The sequence below is a fragment of the Candoia aspera genome, chromosome 1 (assembly GCF_035149785.1).
Source record: "Candoia aspera isolate rCanAsp1 chromosome 1, rCanAsp1.hap2, whole genome shotgun sequence".
In the NCBI taxonomy this organism is placed as follows: Eukaryota; Metazoa; Chordata; class Lepidosauria; order Squamata; family Boidae; genus Candoia; species Candoia aspera.
The window spans coordinates 59,826,749-59,852,262 of NC_086153.1; the positions used below are offsets into that span (position 1 = coordinate 59,826,749).

General features: G+C 41.8%; 1 protein-coding gene across 3 annotated transcripts in view; it reads right to left on the minus strand.

The window, feature by feature from the left end:
- DAAM2 (dishevelled associated activator of morphogenesis 2) overlaps positions 1-21,443 on the minus strand; it is a 183,557-nt gene extending 162,114 nt beyond the window's left edge. For all 3 annotated transcript variants that reach the window (XM_063304775.1, XM_063304783.1, XM_063304761.1), the window contains exon 1: positions 21,250-21,443. The gene's annotated coding sequence lies outside the window, so the exon portion shown is untranslated. The remainder of the gene's footprint in view (positions 1-21,249) is intronic.
- Between the last annotated feature and the right edge of the window lie 4,071 nt (positions 21,444-25,514).

Sequence of the window (25,514 nt, forward strand, 5' to 3'; positions counted from 1 at the left end):
TATGATTTTTTTCCCTCAAAACATTGTCCTATTTTTTTCATTGTCCTCCTTACTTAATCACCACATCAGTGTGCCTCCATTCATCATACTAGAACAAATGTGTCCTGGACTCATCCTCAATACCCTATCACAAACTTATTATTCTTCAGTTGGTCTGCATAACAAAATCCTCTGCATTGAGGATCATGACATCCCTTACATTCTGCATATAAAAAGCAGAGGATTGGTACAACTACACCAATAGACAAAACGCTAACATTATTGGGGGGTAAAGGAAAGAGTATTCTGCTTTTTAAAAAGACATCTGGCTTTGGGCTCTGCTAAAAGGATAGGAGGGGACACCATCCTTTGACATCCCTTGGTGGTTTTGTACTACTCTACCAGTGGCTCTATTGCCCAGCTCTGCTCCTGGTTTGGCAAGGGCTTCCATGTTGATTGCCCCCCAGACATGCAGCAATGCCAGAAAGAAAAGAAGGGAATAACACTGGAAACCAGAGAAGGGTTAAAGAAACCACAGGTAAGAACGCTGTAAAAATGCCAAGAGAATATGGTCTCTCAAGAAATGTTCTGGATTAACTTCATAATAAAGTTTTGCAAGAGAATGAGTGATTACAGGAGATTACAGTTTCTGCATTGTTAACTCACTGCAAATGTTGGGAATACTCTGCTCCTTGTAACCATATAAAGTCAAATGGAATTGTTCGGCCAGCCAGGCGTTTAAATATATGCATTTGCATGACTTTGCTTTATAAAATTGTCTAAAAAGGCGGGTGGGGGGGAGAGGAGGGAAGGAAGAAATCACAGAGCAAACAGCTTCCTGGCAGAATTTCTTTCTTTTTAAATAGTTTAAATTTTATGCAACAAAGACCATTATGGCCTCATTAACAGAAGTTTGAAGACTTTGAGTTAGCAATTAAAATGCCCACAATTGTTTATGGAAAGGGGATGCAAGAATTGAAAACCTGCACCAAAATTTGCAGCGAATCAGCCGCAGGTCAGAACAATACGGAACGTAGGCCTAACACTTTTTTTACATATACAATTTTTATTGAAGACATTTTCAACAAAATAAAAGCAATACCAATATTAGAAAAGAATCAAAGAAAATAAAAAAGAAAGTGAATAAGAAAAAAACAGAAAAAGAAAAGATTATAAAGAAGTGGCTTCTGATCTTTTTGACAGCAGTTATGTAGCCAGTTTGGTCTAGTGGTTAAGGCACCAGGCTAGAAACCAGGAGACTGAGAGTTCTAGTCCCGCCTGAGGCATGACAGCCAGCTGGGTGACTTTGAGCCAGTCACTCTCTCTCAGCCCAACTCACCTCACGGGGTTGTTGTTGTGCGGAAAAGAGGAGGATGAAGGAGTATTAGGTATGTTTGCCACCTTGAGTTGTTTGTAAAAATAATAAAGGTGGGATAACAAATAAAATAAAAAGTATTAAGAGTAATATTATATTTATATATTGCTGTTTTAATCAATTATTTTTATTGTAAACCACCCAGAGTCCCTTGATGGGAGGAGATGGGCAGGGACAAATTAAATAAATAAATAAAAATATTCCATGGCTCTTTTCTAGCTATCTGTCCATTAATCCCAATAAGAAAAGTTCTGGTTTCAGCTGAATCTTAGTCTTTGAAATTCCTTGTATCAGTGTACGTATTAGAACCGAAAATTTTCTGGCTTTTTTACAAGTCCATCAGGCCAACGCAGGCCTAACACTGAAGCAAAGATGCTCACTGACTGCTCAGTCTACAAGGAGGAAGAGGAGGAGTTACCTGACAAGATGATGTTTATCCTTGAGAAACAAAATAGAGTGGACAGGCTCACAGATAACATATGGCTATGCAAGTTCTTTGAAGAAAGTGCTCTGCCACACAAGGGAACATGTATGAGGCTCATTAAAGCAGCTGTGCTTTTTTTTCCAGGCTCCCACAGCTGCTTCCCACATGTGGAAACAGCTGAAGCAGCTGTGGAAGCTCAGAAAAAGACACAACCACCTGAATTATATGTAAAGAAATGCTTCATACAGACTCCCATGCATTCAGATGTTTCTCTTTGAAAGATTTGCACAGCCCAGTGCTAAATCACAGTGCTTTTGTTGTTGTTATTTAGTTTAGTTTAGTTTTTTTCCCACAAAGGAAAAGAAAACTTCATCGGAAATACCCTGAGTGCAGTTCTTGCATTAACTGTGAGGTAGCTAGGGTCTTCTCTTTTAACACACAACCTTCTCTGTCATCTGCAGCCACCCACCTTTCTACATCTGAATTCCACCCCAGGGGAAGTCCTCCCATGCTTTGTTTTCTGTCTGAGAAGGGAACACAGCCAGAAAGACTAGAGACTGATGGGGAGAAGTGTAAGGGAAACTTATATACCAGCATCCTCCACAGCCTTGCAAAAATACCATCAAAAGACATTCTAAACTAGTGTTTCTCAACCTCAACAACTTCAAGATGCGTGGACCTAAACTCCCAGAATTCCCCAGCCAGCGATGCTGAGGTTGCGAACTCCGCTCTAAACCATCCTGAGAATCAAGCAGTAAAACAGCTATTCTACAGCTGACAAAAACATTTAGGAAACAGGAAGGCACATTTTGATTTGGTAGTAATTTAGAACATTTGAGGTGTACACTTTTAAAAAAAAGGTGAGATGGCTTACAGGCAGGGTAGAGAGAAATGTTGAAGTCCTTGGCAGGTTTGCAATGATGGAGCTTTAATTATAACTTCCTTAAGTCTCTCTCCCTACTCTCTCTACAGTTCTGCTCTGGAGCCCAAATTCCCATCAGCAAGAGCTTACAAACTTCTTGAATAATTCATAACGTCTGCACCTGTGAGATTTTACATCTTGCAGTCTACAAAATAGAAATGTTACCACTCCGATTGATGGAAGGCACCAAAACCAAGCGGGACTCATCAGTTAATTCATATCAGGAAACAGTAAATACTTCATGGGATATATAAAGGGAAAAGATGCTTTAAAAGATGTTTTTGAAGTTTGGGACTGTCAGACTTGAGATGGGAGTTATCCACTCATTTTTCTTCACTATAAATAGCAGCCATCTACAGAATTCAATCCAAAAGAAAATATGAAGCACCAGCGATCGGAGACTGCAATGTAGATATTTACCAAGTGAAAAATTACTGTTTTTCCCTCTCTTGGCTACTTGTGATACAAGAATGACAGAAGTCCTTAGGAATGTGAGCTATTGGATGAAACCAATAAATTTCTCTAGGTCATACCCTCAAAGTTTACATTTGGCTCCTTAGCATAGTCTAATCAAAAGGAAATAATAGGTTGCATTATACACACATTGTATTGTACAGCTGTATTTGCAAATCAGTGAAAAATCATACATATTTTAATGTGTTTTGATTATCTGAAGATCCGTCTCCCATCACCAGGAAAGAATTTAATAGGCTTAAACGGCTCCTATTCCTGTACTGTTTTTTCTGACCTGCTTAGGCCGAGGCAAGGAAAAAAAAAAGGGAACTGACAAGGCCCATCAATCTTCATTATATGTAATTCAGAGAGCAAGAATTCAGGGAAGCCAGCATACCATCCCAGATTTGCCCTTTCATCAATGCACTGACATCACCAGCTTGCATATACCTCACTTTGGAGAACAGAGATCCAGTTTTATCTGTTGGACGCATATTTCATTTTTTTTTCTTTGGGAGCTCACCCAGCAACTTCCCCAGTAATTTGTTTCCCGTAACAACAATCCTGTGGGTCATGTTGGGCTGACAGAGAGTGACCGGCCCCACATCTCCCAGGGAACTTCTACAGCTGAGGGTGAATCAACGTGGCCCTCCGGACCCTACTTCAGTGCTTTTACCCATGCTACCACACAGTCTATCCTTAGAACTTACTCAACATACCACAGCTTGGCATACTGTATGCCTATAATATGTTTACAACACTGAGAGTTATTGACAAAAGCTACAAGAAGAGCAACATTTAGAGAAGTATAGTGATTGAACAGAAATACTTCCTCAGTTAAGTATCTTTCCAATTCAGCCAGATGGCGGATACTTAAATGCCAACGGATATTGTCCCATAAACTAAAGAGAATGGGGACCAGCGACTAAGGCCACAAGAACCTGACATGAAGCCCTGCTCCATATTTCATCCTGCTACCTTCTTGAGGGTTCTTACAAACATAGATATGGTCATCTGGGTTACTCTTCACACATCCAGAGCCTCTTTGTTTTTCCCATTATAGGCACAGCATCAAAACTCCTGGGTTGCTGTTTTGATGCACAAGAAACTACGTGCAGGAACCAAATGAACTAAAAACAATTCTAAGAACCAGGACAAGCAGAGTTTATCATCCAGCTCCATCATTAAAGCACGCATTCCATTCAGCTACCCCATATGGCCCATAGTAAAATATGCAGTTCCTGGCAATACTTGTTTCATATCCCCAGTTCGTATTCACGTTATCCTTTAAAAGCAAATGGCCAAGTCTCACAGGCAATTTTGTGCAGAACAGAAATCCAACTCAGCCGGGACATCACTGCATTGGCACATTCCATTCTAGGCTGGAATGACCAATAGGGGGAGAGGGGAGAGATGCAAGAAGAAGAAACACATAAACAGAATATGCGCAATGGTACCTGATGCTACGTCACTCCAGCCATATTTAGGGAACCAAAGCAAAGAGAGATGACTTTGCTGCATTTGCAATCCTCTTTCACAAAAGAATGCCTCTGCATATTAAGCCAGATACACAAATGCCCAAGCTTTCTCTGCCAGCACTTCAGCATGCGTGGTGTTAGGCATGGCATGCCTAACAATAATCACTAAAAAGTCACAGAAGCAAAACTCTAGTGCAGTTTTTTTCAAAGGCACAGAGTAGAGTTAGAGTTAACCACAGACTGCACAGAAACTATATCTGGGCAAGTCTTCTCCAGTGTTATTCCTGGTTTGAACTAGCCACAGTTGTCATGTCTGAACCAGGAATTGTGGTTACTTTAATCTACACTATATTAAAAGGCAGATCTAAAAAAACTTGATTTGATTTGTGTCTTTTAACAAACTATGCTTTAAGGTAATAATATCCTTGTGAGACAAAATCAACCGCAATTTATTTAAAACTAGAAGTGATTTCCAATAGCTTCCTTGCAGCCATTCCATAGGAGAAGTGGGGAGTGACAGCATTTAAGCATAATTTCTTTTCATTCATGGGTATAGGTAGCAGCCTTGGCTGATCTGCAAAATGCTAAGATGAATCAGACCAAGTTAACACATGGACAGGAGACCATGAGGAAATCCCCAGGCTTCAGATTATGCAGACTAGACTGGAAAGTTTTTTAAAAAACAGTCTGGAAAAGGAAATGGCAAACCATTTCAGCACCATTACCAAGGAAACTACATAAATATGATCAGGTAATTCACCAGGAATTGAATTCAGTTTGAGGAAAAGTGTGGGTCCGCATAAAATCCTAACAGATTTAATCTGTGCAGAAGGACAAGATACTCTCACATCGACCATCTCAGAACACTGTAAAGGCCAACTACCATCTCCTAACATAACGGCATGCCAGCAACTGTGGCTAAAGGTTACCTCAGGGGTATGCAGTCTGAAGCCATAGGGCTGCACATCTCAATTACTGGCTGGGTTGGCTAGGAATCTGGGGAATTGCAACCCCAACACAATGAAGGAAGCATGCTTGAGGAAAGCTTCACACACACAGGATCACAAAAAATACTCTGCAGTCAACAGCAAGACCCGTAAACCTGTCACAAGCCACAGAGGAAGGACAGAGCTTGATGCCCTGAGACCCAAGGAAACTCTGCAGTTTCTTGAGGAATGTGGCTCCAGGATTTGGAAGGCATTTCCCCCTGCAAGTCTTTCATTTCATAGAAATACTGGCCCTCAGTATAGATATGTGGTTGCAGACCAATCTAGAACCTGACTTTTTATTCACTTTCTACAGCAGAAAGCCATCAAAACACACTTATCCCATAAAACCTAGGGAAGCATATAAATGCCTACTGGTGGGGCGAACATTCTCCAAGAGAAATCTTGGGACATCCATGATCTCATGAACTCCAATGGATCTAAACCACAGTGAGGTCATTTGTTAACTGTGGAAGAAGACAGCCTTTGGTTGGCTTTCATCCAGTTTGCCTCTGCTGTACTAATAACTTGGAACAACATTTGAAATTCATGATGCAAGCCAGTCACTTTGTGATAAAAACAGAAGAGGTTTATGTACACTTCATTGCATATGACAGTATTAACTGCAGTTTCAAAGCAACCCTGTGGGTCTTGGATGGCTCCCCTTGTATTCGTGAGCTATTGGCTGCAAAGGCTGGAATCCTAAAGAGCCTTTTTCCTGTATAACTCTTCTTCTTTCACTGGCAGACAATTACATTTTTGTAAGTATCCAATAAAAATAAGGCAACAGAGGTCATCTATTAAAATGAAGAATTAGAAACTATAGCCACAAACTTTCTGCTGGTTGAAAGCCACTTGCGATGAAGAATCATAAAATAAATCTGAATTGAAGTACATTGTGCCCCGATCATGTGCTTACTTTTTTAGAAAATGATGCTTCAGAGATGTCTCCCTGCTCTTACAGTCGGGCCAAGATGTACTCACAACCCTGAGCTAAATCAGGGTACTTTGCAAGGACACGACAGAAGTAGAAATGCTGATCTCTATTTTTTTCCAGCAGGAAATGAATGTAACATAATTAGCTTGTGGCGTTTGTTATTATAAGACACAGGGATCATGACTAACTTGATTAAAGAGGACTGGATAAATTCATGGAGGGCAGATCTACAAGGGGTATGAAGACTCAGTGTTACCTCTGGGATGAGGGCAGAATCCCTCTAAGTAGCAGTTGCAGAGGAACAATGATAGGAGAGGGCTCTGCCTCCATCTCCCGCTGGTGAGTATCTGGTCAGCCACTGTGATAAACGAAACACTGGCCTGATGGAACAAGACTATTCTGGGGCATCTAATGTAACAGCAGAGACAAGGTTTGTTCTATCATTAGGCAGGAGGTAGTGGCCTCGGGCTGCAGATGCTGGAGAGAGAGACTAGCGGCAAAATGTTGAGAAGGGCAGAGCTGTGTGTGCTCAGTGGCCTCCTGACTTACATTCAGACAAATAACTTGATGCTCTGAAAACAATGGTCCACTGCAAATCAGTATCCTGTCTCCAGGATCTAAATCAGATTGGAATGCAAATGCTGTCAGCTCCTATGGGAGGAATGACAGTGCATTTTTGTACCTTGCCTTAGGCAGCAATGGAAAATCACTATTAAATCAGAGACCTAAATGCCAGGAAGAAGAATGTCTTTGTATGGATTCAAAAAATAAACAGTATGGCACCCAGGCGAGCCTCCTTAAAGAAAGCTTGTACTTGGGGGGGCAACAGACTTGGAATGAGAAATAGCTCTGAAGATATTCTAAGCCAGACCCCAAGATGTGTTCTTGGTCCCCAAGGAGAAGAGAATTGTAAAGATGCTGACATCTCAAGATGTTCTGGAAGGTTCATGTGCAAGAAGAGAAGTATGGGGGAGCAATGGCTCTCAGGGTCAGAAAGGATGTGGAACCAAGCCTAAATTTCCAGGTATATATACAGTACAACATTTCCTATGGGCAATCTCTGCACCACACAAAAAATTTGGTGCAACTGTTTGTGATTATATCTAACAATCCCAATTAATTACCAACAGTTCTATTTTGGACTAACAGATATTTCCAAACCATGTTCAAGGAATATCTCCACTTCTCTCTCTCTCTCTCTCTCTCTCTCACACACACACACACACTCACACACACACGTATATACATTTTGTTGCAAGAACTGAGGAGGAGGAAAAGAAAAAGAGTAATAATAACAATACCCAACTTTATCTAGATCATTACTTAAGTAGGCAACTTTTCCAATTATGCTGAGCCTAAAGGACTGCCAAGGATGCAGGCAATGGAGCACAGAGCAGGAGGGTGGGGGAAATAACCAGGAGTAAGGCTATTTTTAAGCTCATCTTTTCCTATCTGTCATTTATAACTACTCTCTAATGAATGACAACTCTGGATGAGTCTCAGAGAAAGAATAGATATGAAGACCACAGAGTCTCATATTCCATATTAGCTCTGATGTTGTTCTGATGTAAGTGACCATCATAAGCCATTCTGACTAATAGCCAGCCCTGGAAGAATTAAGGGGAATTAGTAGGGTGAAAAGAAAATCCCACTCAGGGGCTTACACTACTTAAAAGAACCGGTCTATTAGAAATTATATTCAAAAGAAGAGGAAAATAACAGCATGGCCCACACTGATGGAAAAGGCATTCGGTCTGTGGTTAAAGGGGCCCATTCATCATCTTGTCTTTGGGACAAGAGATGAACACCACAAGATAATAGTCCTATCATTAAATGCATACCTGATCGTAACTGGTACTGATTATCTTGCAACACCAAGTTTCCCAGAAGAATTGTAGGCTTTCACATGGTAGTATTTGCAAATACATGGTAGTGCCTGTTATTTCTGAATATTCAGCCTTTCTCATCCTGGGACCAAAGGCTATTCTGGCTGGGACTTAAGAAACTGAAGTTCAGTGCATTCAGAGAGGGAGAATGCTTACTAAGCGTTTATATGCCTGCTCTTCAGGGCAGGCCTCCCCTATCAGTAGAGACAGATGCCATCAACAATATACAGATTTTTATATAACTAACTTTTATGGCTTCTTGGAAATTTTTATTTATTTATTTATTTGAATTTATTAGCTGCCCAACTCCAATGGACTCTTGACAGGAAATGGGAATTCTTCATAAAGCACTCCTTCAACCCTTGTCTCTTATAACAATGCAGCACATTAGCTATCCTATTTAGCAAGTTCTCAGCAAGAACCTACATAAGACTGAACTTTACTATATTATTGTATAGCATTACTAAAATATTAAGTCTTCCCTGTTAGATCAAGCTCTTGCATATTTTGAATGAGAGACACACAGCAGTACTGCTATACAAAGGCTAGAAAGCTGAAAAAACTGGAAAGCAAGGGAAGTATACCGTGCTGTGATAATAATGGGCATTTTGATGATGATGATGATGATGATACAGTGAACATCTTCCTTCTTCTATTACAAGCAAGTCCCAGTTCCCTGCTGAGTATCAACAGAATGCAAAAGAAGTTAGTTTTATCCCTCAAAAACAGGCATACAGAAGAAATCCAGAGAATCATTACCCTCTCTCCTTCATCACATTTTGAAAACTTCAACATGCTGATGAAAATCAGCTCTGCCTGATTTCCTTGATTGCGTCTAGATAGAACATCTTTCTCTCAACAATGTGGCTTAGAACAGATGGGCTTACACTCCACTCAGATCGGGAGATGCAGGAACAAAACGCAGCGATCATAACAATGGTTGGATTCACGCTAGATCTAGGATTTTGGGCCCCCTGGGCAGAACACTCCTGCAGAGTAGAAGATACCAGCCAAGAGTTTCTTTTCCCAGTATCTCACTCTTTTTGCAAAATGGAAAGGTAGCACCGACAAGGATGGAGACCTGGTTAATCTCTAGCTGCCATTCTCTGCAGCCAGCCCAGCTACATGGTAAACCCTTACTGTCCATCCTACATGCTGTAAAAAATGAACTGTCCAAAACCCTAGCAAGAAGAAAAGAAAAGAAAAACAGAAACAAAGCCTACCAATCTTTCTATCACCGTGCCTGGAGTGGAAGAGCCACTCCTGGGGCTGGTTGGTTCCTTAGTCCTGCCGGGACCGGTTCTGGTCCCCTTTGGGTGGAATTAGATCTGCCATCACTTGGATTTTATTATATTTTATATGTATATTTATTGATATTACTCTGATTTTATTGTATTTTATACTGTTTTATTGTGAACCGCCCAGGCTCCCCCGAGTGGGGGAGATGGGCGGTAATATAAACATGACAAGTAAACAAACAAACAAACAAATAAATAAAAGTTCTTCCACAGCAGTCAGTGACTATGCTCAGATCACAACAACAGACCACCAGCAGCTGCTCTGAAGGGCCATCTAAAAATCTGTAGTTCATGTAAAATGCTACTGTACTTCATGATATACACTTCCAGATTTTGGGGGATATTTGCAAACTCTCAGGCTCCGTACTGACCCCTTCCTCTCTCCACCCCACCCCACTCTCATTGAGCTCTGCTGCGTCTCATCTCAGCTGACAGAAGAACCAACTTTCCTCCTCTCCAAACTTTGGTTCTGTATTTCATTACCCAGTGGGACATACACGATGGGGCAAAGGTTTTCACTTTGCCTGGGATTCTGCTAGAAGATACTGTGTTTTATTTCTGGCATCGGCAGATCCAAGTGAACAGATCAGTTAAATGCTCAAATGTAAAAACTCTCTTTCAATCAAATATGCCAAGCCGCTCCCAGCAGTTCCGTAATGAAAGGATCACACTAGCAACGTCAGGCTTAAAGGGGAAAAGATCCTCCGTAAGTTTCTTGTAGTTCAAGTTGATCCAAGTCCTTCTGTTTCTGAGCTTGGAGAAAAGGAAGACCTAAACTAGAGCAGACAAAAAGACAAAAGCTATGCAGGCATAATAAATCTCAGGGAAAGGAAAATGAAAGTTCACCTGACCATAGCGAGCTTCAAGTGCTATTCCTTTCCATCTCTGGGCTCGTTCATGCCCTGAGACAGTTTTTGTGAATTTGAACAATTTGCATGGATTTCCTTGCAGCAGGAAAACGCCACATTTCTTCACGGGACAAATATGAAAACTCTGCCTCTCCTGTGATTAGGGGAAAAAGGAGAGCTGCAATAATCATTCACCATATTGAGACCAAAAAAGCAGTGCCTGGACATTTTTGCCTAGATCCTGTAATAGAAAATACTGAGGGGTTTGCCTAGCTTCTAGATCACATTAGCAGAATGCAGCAACCTAACTAGATAGAGTTATCTATGGATAGCTCTCAACCTGGTCAGTTTCCCTGGAAAAACAGTTAGAACCCAGTTCACTTTGGCTACCTATTACTTATTCATTTATTCTTTCTGGTTTTATTTTTTTTGATTCCGGTTCAGGAGCTCAAAGCAGGGTACATAATATTTCCTCTGCCCATTTTCCTCCACAACCACAATCCTAACCTGTGAAGGAGGTTAGGCTGAGAGAGAGGGACAGACCAGCCCAAACTCACTCACTGAGCTTCCATACTGAGGATGAACCAGAAGCTGGGTCTCCACAGTCCTAGCCCATCCTTTCACCCAGCCAGTCCTACCCTGGCTCTCCATATCCACCACCACACCAGATTAAAACCTGACTCCCAGTGGTATACACAGAATAGGAAAGATTAAAATACCACACAAAATTAATACACACATAGATAGGCACCCACAAGATCCACAGGTAACCCCCAAGTGCTTGCTCAAACAAGACACCCTTACCTACTGTAATTTGCATGAGGCTAACAGGGAGAGAGCTAGAGGCACCCCCAAGGGGGCCACAACAAAGAACTGCCTACAGGCCTGTCTCCCCTAGCATTCATGCAGGGATGGGACCTTGCACATTCCCCTTCTACACACACATCTGAACTGCTTTCCTCTGGGTGTGTGTATAAAAAGATGTGAGCCAGGCTTACCTCCTAGATGAGTGTTTCTCAACCTTGACAGCTTGCGGGCTGGGGAATTCTGGGAGTTGAAGTCCACACGTCTTCAAGTTGCCAAGGTTGAGAAACACTGTCCTAGGTTAACTCATTACACAAAAGAAAAAGAAAAATGCTTTTGGCAATTTACGGATCCTTATAAAACCACCAGAGGCCTGGGCATGAGGAGGGGAAAGCTCTTGACAGGTTAGGGTTACCATTTCGTTACAACCATGAATCATGGGTGAGCTTGTGCAACAAAGAAGATTCTTTGCAATGTTGCTTCCATTGTGTTCCAGAGAAAGTGCCATTGCCCACTGCAGAAGACAGACTTCCTATGCAAAAACTCCTAGGATCAATATCTAGCCACTCAGGAGAGAACTGGGCGACAGCTGACAGCTGGCTGCATGGTGATGGATAATGGGAACTGAAGTTCAGTAACATATCCAGGGCTACAGACTTCCCAATTCTGACCTAGGGAGCACATGCAGCCTCTTTTTGCCTATCAATTAGTCAGCAACCACGATCTTTTCTTTAACAGTAGAGAGCATCTGACATTTTGCCAAATTTCCAGAAGTAATTTTGCTCAGTGAACAGGTCTATGGTTTGCATGCAAAAGATTCCAATTTCAGTACCCACATCTGCACTTAGGATTGGGGAACATCTCCTCCTAAATCCCTGAAAAATCACTAGCCCTTAAATAAAAGGATAAATGAGCCAATTTGGTATAAAACAGTTTATTTGTATTATTTTACTCTAGGGCTTCATAGCAATTTTTTGGTACTTGTCATCCACTCCTTCTGAAACCTCACTTTACAACATGTAGGAGCACAGTGCTTATGTGCTCATGGTAGTAACTGTGTGGCAACTTCTACAAACTACACTTAAATCTGGAGATCTTTTGCCCAGCTCTCCCTTACTTTGCATATAGATTGCATCAATGCGTCTAATCAAACCTCAAATCAGCAGGAACAGCATAATAAGGAGTTAAACATTCCCAGCTCCAAGGAATGAAATGTGGATTTTTGTCCTTACAAAAAACATATTCATTTTTATCTCAAAGTAACTGAAACAAGATTGCTGAGTAACATCAATCCTCTAGAAATCAATTGAGTTTTGTTCAGAGCTCTATAACCATCTTTGCACTCCAAAAATTAAAACTACAGAGGATTCCTTACTGATTTCTTGGTGGTGCAGGATGATTGCCAAAAGAGGTCAAATAAAGATCCAGGAGTTTCAATCCAACTCCTACAGAAACAGTGCTAGCTCTGTCCTGCCTACACAGTTCTCAGAATTCTTTAATCAGCCACTTTTACAACCCTGTCTCCATCATTCATAATTTTGTTAAAAAAAGATTTCCTCATTGGGAAAAATATTGTCATTGTTTTTTAAACATATAGTGTATACACACACATGCAACCAACACATTGAAAATTTCACATAACCATAGCGGGAGCACAATGAGCTGTGAACACTAAGGGGTATGATAACTAAGCCACTTCATACCTCAAACTCTTGCACATGAAGTCCAAACTACGTAGCTTTAAAAAGGGAAAAAAATATATCAGTATATTGTCTGATGAACCTCAGTTGGGGCTAGGCAAGCAAAAGTTTAATGTTGCATATGACAGATGAGAAAAATACATGGAAAAACTGGGAAGTGATGTTCTATACACCATATTAGTTCAATTCCTTTTGAATTCATAGAGCTGAATAGAACCCAGCAGTGAGACAGATGTTCTCTGTTGAGAGACTATTATAGAGGGTAAAGAGAGATGGTGAGGAAATCAGAAATCTACAAGTATGGAAGGAACAGGTCAGATCACAGAGTTAGGTTTGGGCCAGGACAGCAAAGTGTGGCGAGGATATAAACCCACAAGATTTACTACAGGTAGTCCTCATTTAGTGACCACAATTGGGACCAGCAACTCAGTCACTAAGTGAAACTGCAACTGTGCTTGTGATCTTACTTCAGCTTTCCTTTGCTTTACAGACCTGCAAAGGATGTAAATGAGAGGATTGGTTGCGAAGTTACTTTTTCATCACCATCGTAACTGCAAATGGTTGCTAAATGAGGCAGATGCTAAACGACAACTACCTGTATCCACTTTTTACTTCTAATAGCAACTGCAGAAGAGGAACAAGGCACTCTGTGCCTCCTCTACCAACCAGCTTCATTTCTATTGAGAGGCAGCTTCTGCCGCTTCATTCTCAACACAGACATAACTACAGCAGTAACACCTCCCCTCCTCTGATAATTCCACTCAGGTCCATGCAATGCCAAGCAAATGACTTTAGGGCTTAGCATGTTGTGTGAACCCAGCCTCTGTGGCTTATTCATGAACCTTTGCCAAGTAAAGCATAGTTTTCCTTCTTGCTACTGGCAACAAGGTGAGCAGTAAAATGCAAGGCTGCAATATGATGAAGCTATGGTGATTATGGAAGGGGTCTGCAAGAAAGAAAAAAAGATGTAAAGAAAAATGTGAAAGAAAGTTGAGACAGCAACATTCGGTGAACAGAGGTTTCTTTTTTAAGCAGCGAGGGAGGGAAAGTTAGTTCTCTTAACAAGTTTCCATAGCTGGAAAACAAGATATCTACTCCTACCATATATAAACAGAATAGAAAGCTACAAGCCTCACATTTGTGTTCAGAAGCATTTATATCTGACAACTTCTCCAAAGACTTTAAAGAACCAGATCTATCCTGGATCACATCACAGCATAACAGTTCACTGTTTTCAGAGGCTGGAAGAGTAAGGACATGAAATCAAGTCTGTACAGTAAATTTCCACGCACACCATGTATCTGTCCTCATACCTAGTCCATCTACATGCATCTAAGCCAGACAAATACAGATTTATAGCCACAACAATATTTAGCCAACCACTGCCTTATATAATACTTAGGGTGAGATGAGGACATTTGTTGCATCTCATAACTCCACTTACTGTATTGCCTGTTGTATTGGATTTTTCTACCACTCTATTTTGCCTATTTTGTCCAGCAATACAGCTTATTAAAACTTTCTTGCTTTTGAAATAGGGAAGATACATGAAGGGCAAAGTTTTCACTCATGTTGATACTTACTAGAATGCACAGCAGGAAGTAAAGAGAGAGAAAGAGATGAATAAAACCTCAAGTACATTTGTAAATGCAGAGCATGTTCCTAAAAGAGTACTGTATTATGCACAAAATATCAAAAATTACATTGAATTAATTGGGGACCCAGCACATCCAGGGTTAGTGGAAGGCAGTAGGCACTAGGGATCAGAATGACAGCAGGAGAGTGCGGGTTTCTCCAGCCTTTGACTAAAGCTTGTGGGATTTTCAAGTTCTTGGTAATTATAGATATGAAACTGTAGCACATAAGCTATTTCAAATAAATTAAGCATAAGGGTGCAGTTTTACAATTTAGAGGAGAGTCCCTGCTCCCACTTTTCATACACATTTTCTTTATACTGGGAATTGTATTCTCAGCTTGCAATAAGGATTTGGCACAGTCAATCAAGTCCAAGCTCACGTTACTGGTATTATCAAGTTACTATAAAAATGCTTTGCTTCTCTAGCAGCCGATAAAATTGATCCTTCTAAATTTTTTCCATCAAAAGCTCACTCACAGGCTTAGAGTTTCCAGTTCATGCTCTCTGGGCACTTTCTAGGCTTTAGCCAGAAATACATTTAATAAAACTGGAAGAGAAACAACTTCTTTTTTCTTTTCCTCTCAGCTGTACTTGCAAGACTCTGGCACCAGAGTTTCTTTGAGGAAGGGCAGTAGGGCAAGGGCTGAAATATACTGTAGTATAAACTGCTTCTACCAGGGTTTCCAAAGTTTATTGTTTTAATTAGCTGAAAATGATAACACAAGAGCAGTACCATTTGGTGAGCATTCCAGTTTCATCAATTGCTGGAAAACTTTCACTCCGAAAGCTGAAGTTACAGTACTTTCAGCAGATTTCAAAATAAACACAGCCATATGATCAGGCTGCCAAATAGCCAGATCTAGGTAAAGTTACCAGCCACAGAGCTCTGCACATCGGCACACCCACTAAATTTCGCTACATGGCATCCACATTGTATATTTGAAAAGCCACAAAATGCCAGGTTCAAGCCATGGGTATGACACCAGTAAGATATTCATCAAGCTAAAAGCAATTTCTTCCAGCCTGTCCTTAGTCTACCTTCTTCTGCCTGGATACTGCATTAGGCACATAAAAATCCACATGCAAGATCATTTAGAAGCTGGACAAGCTTTCAACCACCTACACTTTTCAGGACTGCCAAATACCAAACGGGGGACTCCAGAGAGAAAGGTCAAAAAATGGGACAAGGCTGCATGATGAACAGTCCTGGAGCAGAAGCCCGCATCTTTTAGGCCTCCTTTACAAGTCAGCAGTTCTGCTGCAGCCGATCAAATAACAGCACTAAACAGAGCACTGCACTAGGAAAGGCAAGTTTGAGCTTTAAAAGGTCATAGCCTTCCATTTCCACTGAAGAGCCAAGGCAGTACGGCCAGTTTTGTCTGGGTTTGTTTTGTGCCTTGGAGTGAGTGCTGTCTCCTGGCGACCGCCAGGACAAGTCCCTGCAGTTTTCTTGGCAAGGTTTCAGAAGTGGTTTGCCACTGCCTCCTTCCTAGGGCTGAGAGAGAGGGACTGGCCCAAGGTCACCCAGCTGGCTTCGTGCCTAAGACAGGACTAGAACTCACAGTCTCCTGGTTTCTAGGCTGGTGCCTTAACCACTGCACCAAACTGGCTCCTGTTACAGCTGTCTTCAAGCTTGTTAACCGAATTGCCCTAAATAGCATAGTATAGCATAAACTTTATTATGGACTTAGACCAGCCTTTACGTATAAAATGCATAAAACTTGTCTAAAATTTCCCACATTTCATTAAATAACAATAAAAGGAAAAAAGTTAGGGTTGGGGGTTAAAGGTAACATTAAACCCCAAAGGGATTTGTGGGAGATGTACAGCTTTGTCTCTGCTGCCTCATTCTTTTCTCAGCCAGATAGAATTGGGCTACACCGTGAGTAACAGCGTTCTTACAGTCTGCCAGAAGAAAAGAGGTACATGAATCACCATCTCGGGGATTCTTTTATGAAGGGCCTTCATATCACAAAAGAATTTGCAATGCAGCAGGACGTGTCACACATCTTCTATGGCCTGGGGAGCCACCTGGGCAATGGCCTTCATGGAAAGGAATCTTTTGAAGTTTACCATCCCCAACTGCTGAGAGCAGTGCATCAAACTTAGCTAGGGCAAAGGCATTGTTAATGATTGGCAATAACCCAAGACTTACATTGCCTTGCTGCCATCCCATGTCAACAATCCTCTCCTTCAATATCTGTTTTGCTTCATCGTATCCCATTTTCTGTATTGTCTTGCTAGATAAGCCATACGAGGACCAATTTTCCTCTAGCACATTTCTTCCCCATTGGAAGTTGTTTACAGGGATATCAGACCATCGAGGTCCCTCAATGGTTCATCAGAACTAAAAGAGGAAGAGGAGTTAGGCAAATTGGCTTCTGTCACATCCCTCTTTTGGCACAAATATCCCCTGGAATTCAGTTTGTTAGGAAACCATCACACACACGCACAAAGTTGGGGAAACACTCAAAATGTAAGATTTTGCCTCATGTTCAGGGTTCAGCTGATGATCACATTCAGAGAACACAAAAAATTCCCCTTCCCTTATCTAACCAGTCTAGTGATCCTAACTCCTGACTAAATCCAGACATGATGCTAAGCCATGGCTTGTTCAGTTATGACTTATACAATTTTTAAAAAATTACTTATTTTATTGTAAACCGCCCAGAGTCCCCCATTGGGGGAGATGGGCAGTGATATAAATTTAATAAATAAAAAAATAAAATAAAATTAATCATAATTGCTTGGGTTTGCAGAACAGACTAAATCATACACAACTGCAGTGTTTACACAACAAAATAAATCAAAACAAATCATGTATTATGTGAACCCAGCCACTTAGATTTCCTCTATCTTCAACCTTATTATTCTATTAAACTATTCCTTGAAGTACACAAACACTGCTGCAAAAACATCTTCCTCTCTTCTAATCTACTTCATAACAATCTGAGCTCTACTATAATAACCTTCCATTCTGCATGTTCATAAAGGTTTTGTCTTTTCATTACACCAATTTCCCCACTTTCTACACTCTAGTACCTGACAGATCACTAATATTGTGCATGTTTCCAAAATCAACTGCTCAGATTGAGAGGACAAAACACCAGTGTAACAAGTAGGTAAAACTGGAATTTAAAATGTTTTCTTCCTTTAGGCTTTGGCAGCATCAAAGCCCTCCTTTCCATAACTGAACTCATTATATTATGGTCTGGACAGATCATATTTAGAGTTTCATGGTAACACCTTTAGACAAGGTTCCCCCCGCTCCAGCCCATCCATATAATTATGGAGAGAAATTCAGCAGACTTTGCTTCCATTATAGATTTATCAGCTTGGAGCTGGATGTAATGCTAAACTGTGTTTAATCAAAAGTGGAAGCTTTTGTTAAGTTCCCCTTAACAGTCACATTGGATAGGAGAGAAGGAGAGAGAGAGAGAGGGAGAGGGAGAGGGAGAGAGTGTACAGTACACACGTCAGAAGTTCACTGCAGCTCTTCCTTCTAGCACTATACCGGGTAATTTAGCGATACTTGCTCACTCGCCCAATGGATGAATTCACACTACAGTTTATGCCAATGGGCTGTGTCAAAAGGAACACATCCTGTTGATGAGTTAACAGCAATCAGGCAGTGGCAGTAATTTCTGCATGGCTCGTGGTGCTAAGAGCACCAGCTCTTCTAGAAACTTAACTCCAGAAGTGGTCTTAGAAATCTTAAGATGCCTTTCCCTTGACTGGTTCAGAATTGCCCAAGAGATTAATGTCCAACACGCATTCATTTGGAGAGTCTGGAATACTTTGAGAAGGAGGATGCTCGGTAGATTACAGCAATAGAGGAGAAAGTCTCCACTGACCCCCATCCTTCACATTTATTACCAAGATGATTTATTAGCTATGATAAGAAAAAGCAATAGGCAATGCGTCTTTATATTTTTGTCAGTATAGCAAAATAAACTGTGGCATGCATAAAGCCTGGCCTATGTTGTATAAGAAATACTTAAGAAACAGATAATGCAAACTTCCACTTGCATTCTTAAAATATGGTTTGTGCAAAGATTAAGGCTGCTGAACAAATCTTACGAAAGCAAATACAGCAAATATAAACATGTTTTCAAGACAAAACCAAACCATTTTAAAAAGTGCCGTTCCTGCCTTGCAGAACACAATAGAAAACCCAAGAATGTAAAAATTGGCCATTGCTATCCTATACGATCTAAGGGTACCCTGTTAATGTAATCTTTTTGTGCCGTATCAGAATATACATTGTGCATAGAAAGTGCAAAAACAGCCACTGAGTCCAATCTGGGACTCAATGCAGGAATCCAAGTCAAAATACCCCTAAAAGAAGCTTCCCAGCCTCATATGAAACATATCTAGTAAATGGGAGCCCATCACCAACTAGGAAATTGGATCTATTGCTGGACTGTTCTTACTGTTAAGACGAAAATCCTTAGCATTCAAATGCACTGTGCCACTGAATAGAGGCACTACATTTTAAAATGGCATATTTTATAAATCCTGAGAGTTAATTTCTTTTAACTTTCATATTTTGCATAATCCATCTTTCCTTTCCCCAATCTGGTGCTCTCCAGATGTTTGAGAATCCCAATTTCCAGACATTCAGGAAAACTTTGCGTAATACATCATCTCTGCCAGGGAAGAGAAGAACGCTATCATACTTAAAACATAGAAAGCATTTGTCTTCTTTGTCGTCATTCTCTATTGCCAGTCTTCCAGCAGTCACCCCAAATACCTGGGTGCACAAAGATCTTACTTTGGAGCAAGGTGGTCTTAGCTTGAATAAGGTACCACTTCACAGTATCTTTCATTTTATTTATTCCACAAATCAGTGGAACAATCACAGCTTATTTCCTTTATGCCCCACAGACCTCAACTGGCCATTAATATTCCAGAATACCTCTGCTGCCAATGTTGTCTATCACTGAAAATGGAAGAGGGGGGGGAGAGAAAGGGAAAAATCCCAGTGCATGCATCTACATAGGCCAAATTCAGTGTTGCATGAGCAGCAATCTAGAACAGCCTTTCTCAACTTTTTGACCCCTTGAAATATTTTTCAGCTGGAGCTATATTCCCACAGAATGGAAAATCAACTGCAGACAGTAGAGACAGAAAATCAGAGGAAAGGGAGGAAGCAGTATCCTGACAGACAACATGAAGGTTGGCAGTTCTGAAGAGGGGCATTCAACCCTGCAACAATTATGGACAATTATATGATAAAGAAGTTGAGAAAATGTTGTGCTTCCCTGAAGTCTTCAAGCCTGGATATTAATATCAACCCCCAGACCTGACGAAAAAAGGGGAAAAGAAAATAACAGTTCTGGCCTTGGGCATCCTGTTGCTTAACGTTCAACCCAAGGAACAATTCTAAGTAAAAGATTGCTCCCATTTTAGTTGCTCACAATAAACAACGATTAATTCTGGATTCTATCCTGGGGGGCAGTCCTTTTACTGAACGAATTCCCCAAACTGTTACGCTTAGGAACTAAGCACAATCACCACACCTTCTTAACGTTTTGGAACAAATCCAAATCAATAGTTTAACAACATACAAAGCCATTATTATATATGGAATGATAATTATAGATGATCTTCCAGTAATACTGTGAAATACTTCTTGTACAGCTGTCATAATAAAGAACAAGAAAAAAAAAAACAGAGTTCCTAATGCTACGATCACATTCGACAGAGCAGTAGCGCTTCCTCACGCGTTTTATCAGCGTAATCATCAGCTCAAGATCATTCATAGCTCGCCTGGTCACCCCGCTCTACTACCAGCTCAGCGCAACCGAATTATTCGACTCGCCAAGTCTTACCCAGTTGCCCGGCGTTTTACACCCGATGATCCCCCAGCGTCGCAGCGACGTCCCCTGCCGTTCCACGCCGGAACGGCACAGGCTGCTTCACGCGCTCCGGTCAGCCTATTCCAATAGCTGGCGACGAAGCGGATTTAGAAATCTCAACTTCACGTATTAAAGCCCCCGCCTTTTACTTAGGAGCGTCTCCGTTTCCCAAAGAAATATCCAATTATAACCCGAGGCGCAATGCAACATTTAAAAGCCAGGTAAACAATCAGTCGAAGCAAAGTTATTTTTAGCCTGCAGTCCTGCGAACACGTACGGTACCTGAGAATGAACCTCACCCGACGCAATACGATTGACTTTTGAGTGCCTAGAATTATGCGGTGAACAATCCCCTTCTCGCGCTTGAATTATCTGCAGTCCATTGCACAAAACGGTTCCCCCTCCCGCAGCGAGCTTGTCGCCGTTCCCCGCACCAGCCCTTCCTTCGCTCGCTCGCTCGCTCGCTGCTCGTTTCTCAACCCCGCTGCAAAGAGTTAACGTGGAAAGGGGATTTTTAGAAGGAGTATACAATGTCAAGAAGCTTCCTTCCCGTCGCAGTTCGTGTTTGGTCAGCTGTCCTGCTTAGGAGAAGCTAAAACGAGCTTGCAGAGAATTTTGAACAAATGAAGTAAAGGCCCAGGAAAGGCATTCGCCTCACTTACCAAGCTCCTCCATACGGGGTGCCGGGATGGGGTGGGCGGGAGGCTTTATCTATCTATCTTCTGGCTGGCTGATCTTCGTTGTCCAGCCAAGGGCTTCCGACCTGCCATCCCCTGTCAGCAGTTCCACGCCCTCCGCAAACCTCCCCGCTGGATTTCGCACCAGCGGGCAAACGCGAGACGCAGGGAGGCGGGCGGTGTGGACGCGCGCCGATGCGCCCTTCGAGGATCGGAGAGGGACTGTTTCCCGCTGCCAGCCAGCGACCAGTTTACAAGCACCGCAAGCGGAGCTAGGCGGCAGGGCTCGCCTTCGGCGCTACTGTGCTACCCTTTCTTAAAGGGACCAGCCCCAGTTCCACCCGCAGGAAAGGCAGCAGCCACGCTTCGTCGCTGTCAGCGAGGCTCCCGAATTCGGGCGCTGTTGGAAGAAGGAGCCTCGACGCTCTTTACTGAAAACGGTTCTGGGTGGGAGCCAAGTTATTCCAGCCGCCACAGCAACACGAGGGGCCTTTTCTCGCTGCTGATTGAATCGCTCCCTACTTACCCTCCGGCCCCCAAGTCAAGTGCTGTATCATGCAGTTGGGACATTTGTGGTCTTTATCGCTGATTCGATTCCTGCCCCCGTTCCCAGGCCCTGCGGCCACCTGCCTTCCCTGCCAGAGACTGGCTGCGGGAGATTTGCAGATGCACCGACCTTGACGTTGTCTTTGAACGGCATGGGAGTCGGGGAGAAAACCCCTACGGTACTTTGAAACCGGCGTAGCTAAAAAAGATTAGGCCACTTGTGGGCTGGGGAAGAGATGGAAGTAATGACACGTGGACATGGCTGAAACCAGGGCATTTATTGGTGTCATGGTTAGATGCAAGTGGGGAAGAGGGGGCCTTTGCTTACAGCCCATGAATTTTAGGACCATTCCTCTTACAACTCTAATAATCCCATCTGTTAGGTGCCAAGGTTGCAGAAGACAAGTAAAGGGAGATACCAGTGTGTAGACCAGTGTTTCTCAATCTTGGCAACTGGAAGATGTGTGGACTTCAACTCCCAGAATTCCCCAGCCAGCATGGGTGTTGAAGTCCACACATCTTCCAGTTGCCAAGGTTGAGAAACACTGGTGTAGATTTACTGCTGTAGATATGTGGAGCAGTTTTTCCCAGTCATCCAAAGACATCATTGCTACAGGCTTGGTGAGATGACCCAGATGTGGAAAGTCACAGAATTTTGACTTTAAATGGGCCCTTTGAGAACAGGGCTGAGATCTTTATTTTGCAGCATGTCTCATATGCTTTTGACAATTACAGGGCAGGCAGAAATGGACCATATCCTGTTTCTCTGTAAAATAATAAGAATATGTATAATTGTTCAATTTATGTTTGTAGAGAATGAGCCCATTGCTCAAGTAGATCACCTGTTTTATAAATACAGGGTTTTTTTAAGGTACACCTTTAAAAAACATTTGGGGTAACAGAACATCTACCTGACATGGAAAGCTGCTGTCAGACCTGGTTCATGCATCACACTAAACTAAGATTTATTCAACCAAGATTTATTGAATAAATGACAACTGGTTCTGTTTGTATATATTAAGAAACCATAGTTTACAAACTTCTGGGTTCAGTCAACATGCTAAGACAAAACTGAGCAAACTACATTATGACTTAGCACAATCCATTAATCCAGTGTGTAAATGCGTGAATCCAATGTGTAAATTGTGTAAGTGATAATGGCTATGTTTGCCAGATACACTAGACTAAAAAGCTTGTTCATAAAGCTTGGTTCATGAGTGTCTGCTGCCATTTTATTCCCCACCACGTGCAGTTCTTCAGCCAAGCTTTGTGGCTTACCCTATTGTTCAGAACTGAAACAGTCACCAGTCTGGGTATCTGGAAGCCAGAACATTTGTGAAGAAAGGTGAAAGGTCCCCTGTGCGAGCACCGAGTCATGTCTGACCCTTTGGGGGGACGCTGCTTTCGCAACGTTTTCTTGGCAGACTATAGCGGGGTGATTTGCCATTGCCTTCCCCACTCGTCACCATCCCCAGCAAGCTGGGGACTCATTTTACTGACCTTGGAAGGATGGAAGCCTGAGTTGACCTGAGTCGGCTACCCAAGAACCCAGCTTCCACTGTGATCAAATTCGGGTCCAAAAAGTAAGTCATAAAGTCATTTTTAATGCTCTTCTGTCTTGTAAAAAAAAGAGTCTCTCTAAAAAGAACATTATGTATTTAAAATCAGTGCAGATTTTTAATGCCATTCTACTCTAAGTAGAGCAGATCATACAATTTAAAAGGGAGAGAAATTTTAAAAAATCAACAAGAAGAAAGCACTTTTGCATCCATTTCTCCTTCTAGCAAATAAAAACTATTCAACCCAAAAAATTCTAGGGCATATGGGCAAAGCCCAGAGAAGTTAGTGGAGAGAATTCATACTAATGTGTTCTTTAGCTTACAACATACTCTCTAGAATAACATAGCTGGAAGTGAGAGGCCTCAGAGGCCCTTAGTTGCAGACACACAAATACCTCCTTCCTGGAAGTTGAGAGGGTTAGCACAAGGAATTTTTTCTCATTTTCTGCAACCCCAGCAGGTCAACTGCTGGAAAAAAAGGAGGAAGAAAGTATCTTGCTCTCCAGCAGGTGAGTTTCTGCTAGTGTTTGGAGCAAGAAGGGAGGAGGTCCTCCTGCTTAACATCCAAAACTGACTCTCTAACTGCAGATCAAGGCAAAGCAATCTACAGATTGACCCCATTCTTAAGATCAGTGGTTGAAAACCTCTAGCCTAGATGAATGCCCAGCTAACCACAGGGAAGGTACATCTTGGCAAGAGAAGTGGCAATGCTGCCAACCACAATACACAGGCATTCTTCTGTGCTAGTGCTTCTCTGCACAGCCACGGTTCCCTAGTATATTTCTATGGTAGAATTATCTACAGTGATGTAGCAGGAACCTGATGAAAATAAACCTATGGTTTAGATGTGTGAATGGATTATCTCAATTATCAATGCTCTTCAGATTATTAGACATACAGCATATACATACTGGCATCAGTTTTGCTTGATGAATCAATTACTTGGCTTTATATAAATTTGCATATGCATATAATATTGAATGCAGATGCAGTTTCCTCTGTAGGATGTGTCTGTGTAACCTATTAAGCATCTTGTATAAGAAAAAAATAGGATGAGTGAGATGCTTTTTTACAAGAGTATTTATTTGCCCTTCAGTGCAAACTTCATTGAAAAATATGTGTGATAAATTGGGATTTTTTTGAACTAGTCATTTTTATATTGACCAGTGGAAGTTCCTTCCCTAAGCCAAATGGGCCAAGCCCTCCCAGGAGGAATAAATGAATAAATATTAAATTCCATCAAATGAATTTTATAAAGGCTTCCATGTGACTTAAATAACTGTGATCTCATCCTTATTTGTTTTATTTATTTTCTATCCCGCCTTTATTATTTTTACAAATAACTCAAGACGGCGAACATACCTAATACTCCTCCCTCCTATTTTCCCCACAACAACAACCCTGTGAGGTGAGTTGGGCTGAGGGAGAGTGACTGGCCCAAGGTCACCCAGCCAGCTTTCATGCCTAAGGTGGGACTAGAACTCCCAGTCTCCTGGTTTCTAGCCCATTGCCTTAACCACTCATTACTAAACTCTGGCTGGCGGAGGACAGAACAAGCAAATCTCAAGACAATCTTCTTAATACAGAGTGAGCCAGTCTGTTACCATGGCCACCTTTGAGCAGAAAAGTACCACAGAAACTGGTGAGTCAGCAAATTTTCCATCACTAGAAATTTTCTGCGAAAGAAATGTTCAGCCAAACACGTACAGCACAGTGGTGGGGCAAGTAGTCTAGGATAGGGCTGGCCTTTGTCCACAATGGTTCTCTGGTGGGTTAACTTTCACCTGAGAGGGCTGGGCCATATAGGCAAATTTTCTCTCCCATTTCATTTTGATTCTAGACAGAATAGGAGGCTCTAGGGCAGTGTTTCTCAACCTTGGCAACTTTAAGATGTGTGGACTTGAAGTCCACATATCTTAAAAGTTGCCAAGATTGAGAAACGCTACCGTAGGGGCTGGAATTGAAGATAAACTAGGTCTAAGCTTGTTGACCTTTATTTCCCATTTGTGTTCTAGTTACTGTTCCCATCTCTGGCTGCAAATATTCCTGCAGGAGTGCTTCCCCCAAAGCTTTTCTTAATATTAACCAGGAGAAGGGAAACAGGAATTACAACCCAAATTTCTACATACACTCGCCTGTAGAGGC